Below are 12,957 nucleotides of genomic sequence, written 5' to 3'. Positions count from 1 at the left end.
TTCAGCCACTGGACCACTCACTGCCATCTCAACATGTCTCCAGATTTTTTTTTTTTTTAAGATTTTATTTATTTATTTGACAGACAGAGATCACAAGTAGGCAGAGAGGCAGGCAGAGAGAGAGAGGAGGAAGCAGGCTCCCTGCTGAGCAGATGCTGGACTCTATCCCAGGACTCTGAGATCATGACCTGAGCTAAAGGCAGCGGCTTAACCCACTGAGCCACCCAGGCGCCCTGTCTCCCAGATCTTTACTCAGATTGTTTCCTGCTTCAAAGGCCACCTCCCATTTCTGAATGTCCTGATTCTATCTTTCAGTGCTCAACTCAAATGCCACTTCTGTGAAGCTTTCTGGAGCCCCTCTCAACATTTACTTGTCCCCATCTAATGCAACATAGTTACATTTCTCTCATTTTTAACTAGTTGTGTCTACCTTAACTCTAGTAACGTGGAAGCTCCAAGCCTCTTTAGCAGTTAGTACTTAATATAGATTCAATACATGTTTGCTTAGTGACATGAATATACCTTCCTTAGAATTTTTGGATTTGGTGAAGAAATCTATGTTCATCTTATTTATACATGGTACCATGGGAGCAAGAAGTCCTAATTTCGACGATTTGTTTTGCTGTGTGACCTTTGGGTAAAATATTTAATCTCTCATAGCCTCACCTTCCCTATCAAGTAAATTACAGTATATAGTGCCTACCGATTGAAGTACAGAGAAAGTACTTAGAACCTCACCACAGTTATACATACTTAGCATAGAGAAAATATTTTCCAAAGATGGGCCACAAGAATATAACCTATCCCATATTCCCATATGCTTTTTTTTTTTTTAAAGTAGGCTCTATGCCCAATGTGGGGCTAGAACTCTTGACGCTGAGATCAAGAATAGCATGCTCTAGGGGCGCCTGGGTGGCTCAGTGGGTTGAGCCGCTGCCTTCGGCTCAGGTCATGATCTCAGGGTCCTGGGATCGAGTCCCGCATCGGGCTCTCTGCTCAGCAGGGAGCCTGCTTCCTCCTCTCTCTCTCTGCCTGCCTCTCTGCCTACTTGTGATCTCTCTCTGTCAAATAAATAAATAAAATCTTTAAAAAAAAAAAAAAAAAGAATAGCATGCTCTATCAACTGAGCCAGTTTCAAGACTACTTAAAAATAAAATCTTTAAAAAAAAAAAAAAAGAGATCAACGTGCTTGGGTGGCTCTGGTCCATTAAGCATCTGCCTTTGTCTTAGGTCATGATCCCACAGTCCTGGGACTGAGTCCCATGACAGGCTCCCTGGTCAGTGGGGAGTCTGCTTGTCCCTTTCCCTCTGCCTCTTCCCTCCCATCTCACATCCCCTCCCTGGATTGTTTTCTCTCTCTCTCTCTCTCTCTCAAATAAATAAATATATATTTTTTTCTTTTAAGGATTTTATTTTTTTGAGAGAGAGGGAGATAACAAGAGAGGGAACACAAACCTGGGGGCTGAAGAGGGAGAAGCCAATGTGGGGCTATCCCAGGATGCTGGGATCATGACCTGAGCTAAAAGCAGATGCTTAATGACTGAGCTACCCAGGTGCCCCTAAATAAATAAAATCTTAAAAAACAAAGATTGTTGTTTTGAGCCAGTAAGTTCTGGGGTGACTGTTACACAGCAACAGATAAACTAAAGAACTGGTAATACATCCAGCTATTATTTATATAATGTCACTGTAAATTCCAATCAGTTTCCTCCCACCCTTTACTTTTCATGACAAGACCTCATCTTTTTACTGTAATCTCATATGGCAAGCATCACTCTTTCATTTAACATAATGAGTGCTTACTCTGGGTCAGATCCCATTTTAGACTCTGGAAAAGAAGAGAACAAAACAAAATCCCTGCCTTGTAAAATTTTTAACCTAGTCGGGTAGAGAGACAGCCAAATGAATCCATAATGTCAAATAACAATTACTGTAATTTAATAAATTACACAGTAATTTATATATAATGCTAGGTAGTGATAAGGGTTCTCATGCTTATTACTTATCCTTATAGAAGCTAAACAAATCTATATTCTACCAGAAAAGCACAAAGTACTCAGAGCGATCTCAGTTTAAAATAAAGGATGGGGGACGCCTGGGTGGCTCAGTTGGTTGAGCGGCTGCCTTCGGCTCAGGTCATGATCCCAGCGTCCTGGGATCAAGTCCGGCATCGGGCTCCTTGCTCAGCAGGGAGCCTGCTTCTCCCTCTGCCTCTGCTGCCACTCTGTCTGCCTGTGCTTGCTCTCCCCACCCCGATAAATAAATAAAATCTTTTTAAAAAATAAAATAAATAAAATAAAATAAAGGATGGAATAATATTTTGTTTTGTTTCCAAAACATTTCTGAACAATGCCCCATGCATTTGTTAGTCTTTCTGGACACAGTGCCCAAGCAAATCTATAAACTCCAGGTCCCTCCATTAGATCTTAATTGCTCATTTTATCAAAGTAATTTGGGGCTCAGTTGTTAAGCCTCTGCCTTCAGCTCAGGTCATAATCTCAGAGTCCTGGGATTGAGACCCACATCTGGCTCCCTGGTCAGCAGGAAGCCTGCTTCTCCCTCTCTCACTCCCGCTGCTTGCGTCCCCCCTCTCACTGTGTCTCTCTCTGTCAAATAAATAAATAAATAAAATATTTAAAAAACAACAATAAAGTAATTTGGAATTTCTTTGTTGGATCAGTAAGCTTCTAGATTCACCTCTTAAATGTTGTATAGTTAATATTTTAGTTAATATTATAGTTAATATATTTTAGTTAATATATTTACACTTTCCAGTTCCTAACTGCAGTTATCTTGTGTTGTTAAAATACTTGTGATTTTCCTAATGGTTTAAATGGTTTAAATAGATTAGTAAAATTTTCCTATAACTTTCCCCCAAGGACTTGGTTCTTCTCCATATGGATGAATATACATTACATTAATGTGAAAAGAAAATATAATTTACAAAAATAAAAGTTGTAGAACTCTTTTTTTTTAACTTTTTTTTAACTTTTTTTTAAAATTTTATTTATTTATTTGACAGAGAGAGATCACAAGTAGGCAGAGAGCCAGGCAGAGAGAGAGGAAGGGAAGCAGGCCCCCTGCTGAACAGAGAGCCCGATGTGGGACTCGATCCCAGGACCCCGAGATCATGACCTGAGCCGAAGGCAGCGGCCTAACCCACTGAGCCACCCCAGGTGCCCCAAGTTGTAGCAACTCTTAAAGAACAGACATAACTCATAAAATTAAATACATTTCCATTCTGTGGTTTACATTTATTTAAAAAATGAACTTTAACTCACTTCCAAAGTTTACTATTCTGTTTATTTGCCTATAGCATTTTCTACCTATTCTTGAATCTCAAAATAAAAATAAACCAAACACACCAAAAAAACACCACTCACACAAATCTACTAATACATTTTCTGGTTATAAAAGTCATAGATACTTGTTGTGGAAAATCTGGACAATTCACAATTAACAAATGAATAAAGAAATGAATGCCCAAGGGCACCTGGCTGTGCCACTTGGAGGAGCATGCAACACCTGATCTTGAGGCCATGAGTTCAAGCCCCAAACTGCGTACAGAGATTATAAAAAATAAATAGGGGTGCATAGGTGGTGCAGTTGGTTGAGTATCTGACTCTTGGTTTCAGCTCAGGTCATGATTTTGGGGTCACGAGATTGAGGCCCACTGTGGCCTCTACGCTGAGCATGAAGTCAGCCTGAGATTCTCTTTTCCTCTCTCCCCACCCCTCCCACTCATGCAAATACTTAATCTCTTTCTCTTTCTCTCTCACTCACACACATACCGCATAAAGAAAATGTTAACAATCACACAAAAACATTTCCATCATCACAGAAAATTCTACTACATTGTGTTTCACTATTACACTGCCTCCCAGGACTAGGTTTTATAGTGGATACATCTGGTCTGTGTCCACGGGATTACAATTCCATTGACCAGGCAAATATACACACATGAAATAACAAACACAAGGCCAGTTAAAAATAAGAGAATAAACCACAAATATTAATCGAGTTTCAAAGAAACAAAGAGATAACTATAGGTTGATATGGAAAAGCCTTCATAAAGGAGACAGATATTTATTTATTGGCTGAATAATTCATTAAGGGATATGTATATATTGCACTAGGCACTATAAGGAACTGACAAGATTCAGGGACATTACAGTTTGATAAAGAGATTAACTGTCAATCACCACCCTCTCCCCATTTCTGTCATTACTGAGCTGTATGATATTGGGATCTCTAGTCCTTATGAGGGACCATCTCAGACTTCTAGTCCTAAAGTGCTATGATCCAAAGAGAAGAAAAAGACACCAGAGAGTAAGGAAAGCAACTGACAAAGATCCAAAGTTGAGAGAATGAGGTGTGCTCCCAGAATACAAAGCACACACAATGGAGATTTTGTGTTGAGGAAATAGTCACTCATGTATGTCAACATACATTTACTGAGTATCTATTATGTGCCAGGTACTGTTCTAAAGTGATAAGGATACAACAGTGCTCAAAACAGATTTTAAAAATCCCTTTTGGGGTGCCTGGGTGGCTCAGTGGGTTAAAGCCTCTGCCTTGATCCCAGAGTCCTGGGATCAAACCCCATATCAGGCTCTCTGTTCAGCGGGGAGCCTGCTTCCCCCTTTCTCTCTGCCTGCCTCTCTGCCTACTTGTGATCTCTGTCAAATAAAAAATAAAATCTTTTTTTAAAAAAATCCCTTTTTTCCCTAGAATCTGGCATTCTAGAGGGGAAACAAGTAATTAAAAAAATAAATAAGATACTATATTGTTTGCCAGGTGATTAGTGCTACAGAGTAAAATGAAACAGGAAAAGGAATAGGCAGTTTCAGAAAGTGGCTATTTTAAATGAGGAGTTCAGAAGCACCCGGGTAGCTCAGTCAGTTAAGTGTCGGCCTTCAGCTCAGGTCATGACTCTGGGATCGAACCCCCATGTTGGGCTCCCTGCTTGACAGAAGCCTGCTTCTCCCTTTCCCTCTGCCCCTCCTCCTGCCCCTTCTCCCTGTGTGTGTGTGTGCATGTGTTTATGTGTGTGTGTCTCTCTCAAATAAATAAAATATTTATTAAAAAATAATAAATGAGGGGTTCAGGGAAGACTCCGTGCAAAAATGAAATCTGAGCCAAGACCTGAAGAAAGTGAGGGGCCAAGTGAAGCAGAGGTCTGGGACAGAGCTAAGAGCAACAGATAGCTGTAGTGAGGCAGGAACAGAGGAGACCAAGGTGGGAGAGTAGGGAAAGGCAAGAATGGTTTGTTCTAGACTGATCTCTATGTCTCCAAGTCCAAAAACACAGATTTCAGAATTGAAGGAAACTTTATAGGTCATTTAGTACAACTACCCATTAGATTACTAAACCCATACTACTCTTTCCAAGTGACCATCTTGTCTTGCCTTGACCTATTTTATTTTTTTATATTTATTTATTTTTAAAGATTTTATTTATTTATTTAAGAGAGAGAGCACAAGTAGGCAGAGTGGCAGATGGAAGAAGCGGGCTCTCAACTGCGCAGGGAGCCCGACGCGGGGCTTGATCCCAAGACTCTGGGATCACGAACTGAGTAGAAGGCAGCCACTTAACCGACTGAGACCCCAGGTGCCCCAAAGTTTTCAAAGTTTAAAGTGGTAGAGCAGAATCTGAACTTTGCTGTAGCTACTCCTTATTACTATACTCCACAGACTTTGAAAGTGGGAAAAAAAAAAAGTGGTATTTGGACTTTAACCCTAAACTCAAGTCACACAAATTAAGGGTATTTACAAATGAAACTCAAAACTCAAATACAAGAAGAGGGAAATGAACTGCTGATACATATCTTTAGAATATTAGCTAGAAGCCTAACCAGATATCTAGAGACAATGAGGAATACTCCTATCGTTTTGTTAAGAAAAAGTCTTCTCTTAGCTTTACTGGAAATCAGGCCCTTCCCAAGTGTAAGCCTTCTGATTAGAGCTTTCAATCTCTCTTTTTTTAAAAGATTTTATTTACTTATTTGACAGACAGAGATCACAAGTAGGCAGAGAGGCAGCCAGAGAAAGAGAAGGGAAGCAGTCTCCCCGATGAGCAGAGAGCCCAATGCGGGGCTCGATACCAGGACCCTGGGATCGTGACCCGAGCCGAAGGCAGAGGCCTTAACCCACTGAGCCATCCAGGGACCCCTCAATCTCTCTCTTTTTAAAAAAAGATTTTATTTTTAAGTAATCTCTATACCCAACATGGGGACTGAATTTATAATCCCCCAAATCAAGAGTTGCATGCTCCAACTGAGCCAGCCAGGCATCCCTTAATCTCATTTCTAATGTTACTCTTACTGACAAAGTTATTTAATGATTCCAAAGAAGTTAACCTCCCAAAACAATTCACATTAGCAGAGGAAAAGAAACACCCACAAAACACATGCATCACACACTGAGAAGTAGTAGAAATATGTTTATAACTGTGAGAAGCATAATGTTAGAAGATCCAGTTAACTGTGCCTATCAAAAAAAGGTAAATGTCACTCCTCATTTATGAATATGACCATCAAGGAACCTAATGTTCAAAAAAAGAAGGAGAGGTGATTATATGTATACTGTTCAAGCAATGGTGTCTTCAAAATCAGTTCATAAGCCACACTAACAGTAAGCTTCATTCAGTCATGGGGTGCTAAGAGTACTATTCATGTTCTGAATACAATATCCTAAGAGGTATTCATCCATCAAATATTTATTGATCACCTACCACTGTTCCAGAAGACAGCGGTGAGGTGGTAAAAAAGATAAAAGGCTCTACTCTCATAGAGCTTAACATTGTAAGCAGGTATTATAAAAAAGAAATTGAGGCTCAGTTCCCAGGTCTGTTAGACTCTAAGACCTACACTATATATTTTGATGGTATCAGCTCCCACAGGCAAGACACTGCTTCTCCTAAAACTCCACACCTAACCATGCAGTCCTGACAGCCCTGTCTGCAACGGTTTAGGGTTCATCTCTGTCAGCAGTCCAGTGTCACTTTCTCAGTGAAGTGTTCTTCCAAGTCCCAAGAGCAAAGTGCCTGGTCAGCAGTTTAACACATCATACTGACATGAGTGAAATTCTTTTTCTCCTTCATTAGTCCCTAAACTCCCTCAGGGCAAGAACCATGTCTTAGCCTCTTTATATGTCTAGAAGACGGTACAGGAAACATTCAATAAATAGCTGAGTGGAGCTCATGAGAACATTTCCACAGAGTAGAGGGTGGAAGTCAGATTGGAATGAACGAAGGAGTCAAAGAAAGAGAGGGCAATAGTGTTTGCTCTTCAAGAACAAGTCAAGAAAGAAAGGAAAAGGAGGGAAATGGAAGTAGTCTGAAGGAGACATGTGATCACAGGAAAGTTTTATATTTTCTTTAAGAATGAGAAAGATTTTTGGGGCGCCTGGGTGGCTCAGTGGGTTAAGGCCTCTGCCTTTGGCTCAGGTCATGATCCCAGGGTGCTGGGATTGAACCCCACATTGGGCTCTCTGCTCAGCAGGAAGCCTGCTTCCCCCCCCCCCACCTGCCTCTCTGCCTACTTGTGATCTCTGTCTGCCAAATAAATCTTTAAAATAAATAAATAAATAAATGTTTCATGTTTTTAAAAAAAAAAGAATGAGAAAGATTTGAACATACTTGTTGGGAAGGTAGTACAGCAGAGTAGAAAGAGCAGGGATGACAGAGTCAGACAGGCGTAAATTTGAATCAGACCCTATCTCTCACTATATCTGTAGGCAAATTACTTAACTTCTGTTCTTCAACTTAAACATAAGAAGAATGATATACCTACACCTCACTGTGACAATGACAGCATGTGGCAAACAGAAGAAATCCAATAAATGCTATTAATGACTACTACTGTATGCAGAAGCCTAGACTCTGGTTTTCTAAGCCCTCCTACATAGCTCGTGCTTCAGTGCAGATTTCCTATCCCAGTCTATGTGCAATATGTGATGGCAAAGAAACAGGATCCTTATTTCTTCTGTGTGTACCACCCTCTGTGCTATTCCACTTCTTAGTGACAGTCTGCATGAGCTCATGAATGGCTACTATGGAAAATTACTAATGTCATCAGCTGAGGAAATAGAGACAATCTGGAAAACAAGCAGATAAAACTGATGTTAAATCATCAAATGTACAAGATTCTGGGCTCCTGCCAAAACTCATTGAGAGCTAGGAAGAGAGAAACCGAAAACACAAACACACAGAACATTGTTTAACTTCCTAAGCCAACAAGGTGTTCCCAGCATCCACCCCAGGCACAGAAAGATGGCTTTCCGATAAAAGGAAGGGTTCTTGGGATGCCTGAGTGGATCTGCCAGCTGAGCCATCCAGCAATTCCTTTCAGTTCAGGTTCTGATGTCCTAATCACAGGATCAAGCCCCACACAGGATCAAGCAAGCTCTGCACTTAGTGCAAAGTCTGCCTCAGATTCTATCAAATAATATCTTTAAAAAAAAAAAAAAAAAAGAGAGGGACGCCTGGGTGGCTCAGTTGGTTAAGCAGCTGCCTTCAGCTCAGGTCATGATCCCAGCGTCTTGGGATCGAGTCCCACATCGGGCTCCTTGCTTGGCAGGGAGCCTGCTTCTCCTCGCTCACTCTCGCTCCTCTCTCTCTGACAAATAAATAAAATCTTAAAAATAAAATAAAGTAGCCCCTCCCATCTTCCTTTAAAAAAAAGAGAGAGAGAGAGAGAGAGAGGGTTCTCTCCTGAGTTCCTTTCTCAATATTTCACCCTCATGTCAGAGTCATTCCTATGAATTGCTACTCCAGTTCACCAACTTTTCTGTCATCTCGTAAGTTTCCAAATTCACAAGATTAGCACACTTTAAAAAAAAAAAAAATTTAAGTAATTTTTATTCACAGCCTTTTAAAGTTAGTGCCCTCATGCTCACTTCAGTAGCACATATACTAAAGTTAATAGTCCACGCCCTTCCTCCTAACCATATCACACATCTCCATGCTTAAAAAGGGACGCAGTGAAGAGGACTAAAGCCCAGGCTACTGTGACAATTAGTGATGAAAAGCCTACATATAGCTAGGATTATGGGAAGACAGGAAAGATACTGACTTCCATTTAGAATGAGATTACAAATAAATCCCCGAGAACAGATATGAATAGTAGAACAAAGATGATATAATTACTGATTAGAGTTCAGAGAAAACTAGAAGATAAGGAAAAGAAGATGAGGAAGAAAAGAAGTAGGAAATATATGTGTTATCTACAAACTTAATCAAAACATAATCACTAAAAGCTACTAGTAGGGGCACCTGGGTGGCTCAGTCGGTTAGTTGTGTGACCGGTTCGTCTCAGGTGGTGGTCTTGCGGGGGGGGAAATCAAGCCCCAAATAGGGCTCTATGCTGAGGACGGAGTCAGCTTCAGGTTCTCTCCCTCTCTCTTCATCGCTGCCTCATCTCAATCTCTCTCTCTAAATAAAATCTTCCTTAAAAAAAAAAAAATAATAATAATAATAATAAAAGCTACAAGTAAACAAGTCAAGGTTGGAAATTCAGTTTTTGTGAATCAGAGTCTTATCAGGAACTTGAATTTACCAAGTAAAAATAAGAAAGAAGGGCAAAGAATAGTTCAGGACACATCTGACAACCCACCAAAACCCCAAGAGCCAGGAACCCACCACAAATGTCACATGCAGCACGAGACTGGAACCTACGACAGTCACCCGTCACAGAAAAGAAACTTTAAAACATCTTTTCATCCTCCATAGAAAAAGCATCCTGGATCATTAAACTAAGTAAAATTTTCGGAATTCCAACCTTAACCACGCTGAGTGATCTCGGCTAATACATGCCTCAGTTTCCCCAAAGTTAAAACACACGCATTACAGCGAGTCTCTGCCTGCATCTGAGCCTGTGCTCTGACCCCGGACCTGACTCTTCAACGTCAAGTCACGAATTAAGCCTGAGCAAGCCAACAGCTTAAATGTGCCCGAGGAAAAGAAAAGAAGAAAACGCGCCCCCCCCCCGCCCCCGGCCTGAGGTGCGGTTTCTGTAAACCCGCTCGCAGCTGCTCACGGAGAGGTATTATTCGGACTCGAGCCCCCAGTACAGGGAGGTTCCGGCGCCGGTGGCCCCCGCTCCCGCGGTCCGCACTGGGAGGCCGCCCCCGCCCCGGGCGGGGATGCGGGGGCGCAGCGACACGCGGGTCCGAGCTCCGCGGCCGCCCCGCAGGCCCCGCACCCGCCCGCCAGATCCCGCGCCCGGCGCCCCCGGCCGGCGCCCCCACCCACGCGGGCACCTGCGAGGTCCGGCTCCGCCGCTCTCCCGGCCGCGGGCGGTGCTTCTCCCCCTCGTCTGCCCCGTCTGCCTGTCAGTCCTTCAGTCGGTCGCTCCACAGCCGCCCCCGCGACCCCACCTCAGAGGCAGATGTGGGCGCCGGGCTTCGCAGACCCAGCGAGTCACCGCCGACCTCTCCTCCGCACTCACCCGCCCGGCGCGGGATGTCCAGCTGCCTCGCTGCCCCAAATCCCCGCCCCCTCAGCGCCAACCCAGGTCCGGCTCGCCGCTCCACCGCTCGGACCCAGTCAGCGCTCGGTCGCGCCACCGCGCACGCGCGCTGGGCCGAGCGGGGGCGGGGGGGGGGGTGCCGTTGAGCATGCTGGGGGCTGTAGTCCTCTGGAGACAGTGGACTGCGGCGGCACTGGGGTCTGCGCGCTCCCGGATCCCACACACGAGCCTCCTTTCCGAGCTGAGATCCGGTCCCCTGGCGAACGGCGAAGGGGGCAGGGGGCGCACAGAAGTCCTTCAAACCCATTTTTTTAGCTCAGCGATACCCACTGGCCTTCGTCTTCACTGCAGCCCGAGGAGCTCAGGGCAATATGGGGTAGACCAGCAGCTGGGATGCGGAATAGACAAGGCAGGACTCTGGAAAAGAGCGGCTCTTACTTGATGCTCATTTTCTAAATATTTAAGTGCCTTCTTCACAGGTGTACAGAACCAGCCCTAAAGCAGCCTGAACCACTCTTACACAATTCACAAGCCCTGCAAGGAGCCACAAATTGGAAAAAAAATTTGGTTGCGGGCATGCTGGAAAAATTCACTCTTCCGGCAAGTGTAAAGCAGTGGGCGTAGTCAGAAAGCTGTGTTTGGGTCACTCAACCACGCTAACACTTAGCTCATCCATGAAATGAAAATGTGAACCTATGCCTGTGAGAACTAGAGGTTGTTTGAAAATGTTAAAGCACGGTACGAATGAACAGTCCAGGAAGGTAGCAGGCCCATCTCCATTGGATATCCAGGCCTTAGTAGACGGCAGATTCTATCCTGAAGAGAATGTGTTGGGGTGCCTGGCTGGTTCAGTCCGTGGAGCGTGCCACTCCATCTTGGGGTTGACGTTTGAACCCCATGTTGGGTGTAGCGATTACTTAAAAAGAATAAAATCGGGGCACCTGGGTGGCTCAGTGGGTTAGGCCTCTGCCTTCCACTCAGGTCATGATCTCAGGGTCCTGGGATCGAGTGCCGCATCAGGCTCTCAGCTCGGAGGGGCGTCTGCTTACCCCTCTCTCTCTCTGCCTGCCTCTCTGCCTACTTGTGACCTCTCTCTGTCAAATAAATAAATAAAATCTTTTTTAAAAATTACAAAAAAAAAAGAAAGAAAAAGAGAAAGAAGGTCATCAAAAGCTACAATAGTATTTCAGGAGTGTTCTAGAAATTTCTCCCTACCCGGAAGAGATTATTTAGTTTTAGAGCTGCTTATTAACCTAAGCATGGGCTCCCAATGGTGTTCCAGGGGGTTGATGCCTAGGTGAAGGAATAGACCATTGGCAAATTCTAGAGTCAGCAAGTCAATCTCAGTTGGGACCTCACTGTATTGTGCTCACTTTGCAAAGCAATTTCACGTTATTTACATCCCTACGAAAGCTCGGTGAATTTTATAATTTGAATTTTACAGAGTACATTGGCAAAACCAGTAAGTGGCAGAGCAGAGATCTGAACCGTTTCTGGGGCTACCTTCACTTTCCTTCCCAAATTCTGCTTTCTTAAAACACCCCCGCCCCCAAAAACACCCATTGACTTAGAGCAATGAATTCCAGCCTTTTTAATTTGGTAACATCCTTTTTTCTCATCTCACAACTGTGGCAGGGGCTATGTTTCTTAAGTTTATGGGAGAACACAATTTCTTGAGACAGTTGTCACGCCAGCTGAGGTGTCAAAACTCAATGGTTAAGTAATGCTAGCTTCAGCACAGGCCCCTCAGGTTTTTGCAATAAGTCATTAGCATTTCATTTTTGCTAACTTTCCCTACACACTTAATAAGGAATTAAGGACTTGTCAACACTTGCCAAATGAAGCTTCTAGCCCTCCCCCCGCCCCCGGCATTCCAGTGAAACATCTATCAGAGATTAATACTGGGTAGGCCGGGGGCACCTGGCTGGCTCATTCTGCAGAGGGTGGTGAGTTCAAGCCCCACACTGGGTGTAGAGATAATTTTTTAAAAAGTACTAGGTACGTCCAACAGCCACAGGAGATAGAAAACCAGTACTTCCTTTTAAAAACTGGCAGATGACCTAATGATTCTATGAAACTTTCTTAAGTGCTGTGTGAGAATTCTATAGATACATTTCACCTCCATTAGTCAGACAACAAAAAAGAAAGGAAAATGCCAGTCTTAAAAGCTTCCTAGGATGCCACTCAAGGCAAAGCCCTTCTCAATTTGTGCCATGGGAAGAGTGGATAGAGCCAAGGATATTGAAGGAATTCTGCCAGGCACCAGGCTGGTGGGAAAAGCAGTATCTGCAAACGAAGGGAGGCTTACAAGGTGATAAAAAACCAAGGGAAGCAGTGTGGATCTGTTGAAGTTACATTTCAAAAGCGCCTTTTCTCAGTGGTGATTTAATGGACTTTACATGTGTTCAGATGTTAAACAGTGTATGTCCCATGGAGCCATTCAGCACTTTGCTCCATAAGCTCCAGGAGGGCACTGACATTCACCACTG

The 12,957-nt window shown here is 43.5% G+C and overlaps 1 protein-coding gene across 6 annotated transcripts in view; it reads right to left on the bottom strand.

Annotated features, from left to right (window-relative positions):
- Positions 1–10,558, bottom strand: part of SGSM3 (small G protein signaling modulator 3) — a 46,469-nt gene extending 35,911 nt beyond the window's left edge. For 2 of the 6 annotated variants that reach the window (XM_059187067.1, XM_059187069.1), the window contains exon 1: positions 10,260–10,543. The gene's annotated coding sequence lies outside the window, so the exon portion shown is untranslated. Of the gene's footprint in view, positions 1–10,259 lie in introns of all 6 variants that reach the window. The other 4 variants (XM_059187068.1, XM_059187065.1, XM_059187066.1 and 1 more) reach the window with 4 other exon arrangements.
- Positions 10,559–12,957: the final 2,399 nt, after the last annotated feature.

Source organism: Mustela lutreola, chromosome 8 (assembly GCF_030435805.1).
Source record: "Mustela lutreola isolate mMusLut2 chromosome 8, mMusLut2.pri, whole genome shotgun sequence".
Taxonomy (NCBI): Eukaryota; Metazoa; Chordata; class Mammalia; order Carnivora; family Mustelidae; genus Mustela; species Mustela lutreola.
The sequence above is the reverse complement of the archived record's forward strand: the minus strand, read 5'-3'. Positions and strand labels throughout refer to the sequence as shown.